The sequence below is a fragment of the Rattus norvegicus genome, chromosome X (assembly GCF_036323735.1).
Source record: "Rattus norvegicus strain BN/NHsdMcwi chromosome X, GRCr8, whole genome shotgun sequence".
Taxonomy (NCBI): Eukaryota; Metazoa; Chordata; class Mammalia; order Rodentia; family Muridae; genus Rattus; species Rattus norvegicus.
The window spans coordinates 2,943,748-2,947,282 of NC_086039.1; the positions used below are offsets into that span (position 1 = coordinate 2,943,748).

General features: G+C 40.5%; 1 pseudogene; it reads left to right on the plus strand.

The window, feature by feature from the left end:
• Window positions 1–1,791: 1,791 nt before the first annotated feature.
• Hprt1-ps4 (hypoxanthine phosphoribosyltransferase 1, pseudogene 4) lies at window positions 1,792–2,520 on the plus strand (annotated as a pseudogene).
• The last annotated feature ends 1,015 nt before the right edge of the window (window positions 2,521–3,535 follow it).

A 3,535-nucleotide genomic window follows, 5' to 3' on the forward strand; every position in this document is an offset into this window, starting at 1 on the left:
CACAGCAGATCCCAATAAAAGAGGCAGTTCACAGTTTTAAGGCATTTATTGTTATGGAAGGAAGAATATGTTTAAAACCATCACCCACTTCTCAGGGTGGGACTGAGATTTAATTCATTCTGCAGGGAGGATGTCTGGGAAGTAAAGTTTATTGGCTATGCCTACCAGCTTTTGTTTCCTCATTAAAATAGAGATCTGTCTTATTCCTATGTGACCACACAGGTTATGACTTGTACATGTGGAGGGATTTGGAGTGCTGTGTGACTGATGGCCACAAACCTATAAGGCATGGAGGCTAGTGACAGGAGCCTGGTGACTGGAAACAAGCAAAGCGCCTTCCATCCCTTCAGTGTTTCCGGGGCTTCAAGCCTTAGATCACCTGGAGACCAAGCTACCTTTCAGGGTCCCACACCCATTCCCCCGGTAAACATCAAATGGCAGGATGGATGTGGGAGTGGTTCATAAGTTTGTTGTTGTCTGTCGGGAAATGTGTACATTTAAGCTGATGAACAGAACACTGGATAGTCACAGGCAACATTCCTCCCCAACCTATTTTGCCCCCATTCTACTATTAGCAAGCTCTGATTGGCGAGAAAATTCCTCAAATACTCGAGTTGTAGTTTTCTCCTCTGTCAAAATGGGAAATGACAAGTTTCTAAAGGTTTAGTCATGAAGGAATCATCAGGTAATGTAGGTGACATGGACACCTAAAAACTGGTCCCACTGGAGAAACTAAGGTCCAGAAAATGGCTCAGCTCCATCCACACTGCCGCAGATGACTTAGTCCATGCTATGGACTAAGTATGAATCAAGCCTAAGTTCAGGTTTCTCGAGTGTCACTCAAAAAAAAAAGTTGACTAAAGTAAATCAAGACTGTCTCCTCAAACCAGCACTCTTATTCCTTAAGAGATTGCTTTTGCCTGTCGCTTAATAGTCAAATGCCGATTGTTGTGCAGTTTATATAAACTTGATATCTTTCAAGTGATAGATCTACCTTCTGCACCCCAATTTCTGTTAATCACCAACCGAGTTGAAGGCAATGAAGTTCAATATAACAGATTTCACCTTATGTTTAGTGTGGTGACATCCCATGGCATCTGTAATGGGGCACAAACACATGGCTTATGTGCATCCACCATGACAGCAGTGGAATCTGCAGAACTTTTAAGGTGGCATGCTCTCAGCCTTCATTTCTAGCTCTGTGCTGAAGGTCCCCCCACCTCAATCAGAAAAGTTCCTTTTCTGTAGCCTCTCACAGGGGGCTTTCATTGGCCCAGGAATATGTCTGAATTAAACAAGGTTAATCAGGACCAGTCATTCACTCTGCTGGGTGCAGAGATGTCCAAATGAGATGTCACAAAAATTTCATGGCACTGTTCGAATTCTTCATTTACAATTTATATCAGAAAACAACAGAGATGGAAGTGGGTGGGTTGAAAATAACTTGCAAATAAGGAGTTCAATAGCTCAGAAAGAAAAAAACTAGAGGATTGGATTAAAAAACAATTTAGAGCCAGCTCTACTAAGACTTTGTATGCAGAAAAGGGACTGGATGCTACACGATGTTTTGATATTTGATAAGAGCCTTTGTTATGTCCTCAGTAATTCTCCTTAGATGTTCTCTGGGCAGTACACCACAGATCCTTCTCCCCACAACCACGAGGAAATTGTAGAGCACATAGGATATATCTCTTCCTCTTTTGAGATTCTCAAGCTCTTTACTCTGATGAAACACATTACTACACCCCACCGCCAGAAGATCTCTGGGCTTACCTCACTGTTTTCTCAAGCATGAGTGCCTCCTCTGCTGTCTTCCACCTCAGACCGATACCCCCTGCCCCTCCAACCCCCTTACAGCTGACCAGTTCTGTCGTGGACACGTGTACCTGTAGTCCCACCTTCATGATTAGTAATGATGAACCAGGTTATGAAATAGATTTATTTTGTATACCTAATCATTATGCCAAGGATTTGGAAAAGGTGTTTATTCCTCATGGACTGACTATGGACAGGTCTGAAAGACTTGCTCGAGATGCCATGAAATAGATGGGAGGCCGTCACACTTTTGTCCTCTGTGCTCAAGAGGGAATATAAATTCTTTGCTGACCTGCTGGATTACATTAAAGCATTGAATAGAAATAGTGATAGATCCATTCCTATGAGTGTAAATTTTATCAGACTGAAGAGCTACAGTCAAGTGGAGAAATTAAAGTTATTGTAGGGGATGATCTCTCAGTTTTAACTGGAAAGAACATCTTGATTGATGAAGAGATGATTGACACTGGTAAAACAATGCAAACTTTGCTTCCCCTGGACCAGCAGTACAGACCAAAAATGGTCAAGTTTGCAAGCTTGCTAGTGAAAACCTCTCCAAGTGTTGTACACAGACCCGACTTTGTTGGACTTAAAATTCCAGACAAGTTATTTGTTGGATATGCCCTTGAATTTAATGAATACTTCAGGAATTTTAATCATGTTTGTGTCATTAGCAAAAATGGAAAAGCCAAATACAAAACCTAAGACAGCTGAAAGTTGAATCTGCAAACATGAAGAGTCCTGTTGATGTTGCCAGTAAAAAAAATAACTGGTGTACTTGTCCTGTGGCCATCGGCTTAGCATATCTTTTTGCATGAATGTTCTATGACTTTTATGGTTTTTATTTTTAGAAATGTCAGTTTCTGCGTCCCTGAACTTTTGATTTGCACTATGAGCCCATAGGCAGCCTATCAGTTCCCTCTGGCAGATTGTCACTACCTTTCAAGAAAAACAAATCTCTTAAATTTCCACTGTTGAATAATAATATTGAGATTGTATCTGTAAGAAGGATTTAAACAGAAGCTATATTCATTTTTTAATTTGTTTTTTATTTTTAAATAATTAGGAGAGAAAGATGTGATTGATATTGTTAATTTAGAATAGTCTGTAACTCTCACTTTCATTTCACTAACAGAATCTAAGAGGTTTCCTCAGTGGAATAAACATGTTTCAGCAGTGTGGAAAAAAATAAAAATAAAAATGATTCCCCCCCTACTTTAAAAGGGGTAGTGGGAGGCAGCATTTGGGATGTAGTTAAATGATTAATTAGTTAATTAATTAATATAAAAGTGCATTACCCTTGTTGATCAACTCTCATACTTCATCGTCCAAGCTCCAAGACCAGCTAAAATGCCACTTCCCTTATGAAGCACTCTCTCTCTCTCTCTCTCTCTCTCTCTCTCTCTCTCTCATGTGTGTGTATGTGTATATAAGAGACAGTTAGTGAGAGGGAGGAGGGGAGTTCTGAGAACAACATGGAGGAGTCAGTCCTATCCTTCCACCTTGTGTGTGAGTCCTGGGAATTGAATTCATACTAACAGATTTGGGAGCAAGAACCTCTACCTAAAAATCCATCTTGCCAGTCCCCTAATAAAGTTTTCATATACCTCTCTGCCAAGCTACCCAAATTCTACTTTCTTGTTATTACTAGATACCAACTGTGGCTGCTACAGTGTACAATGTCTCTGCACTCTCTGTTCCCTTCCTCTCATTCACAGCA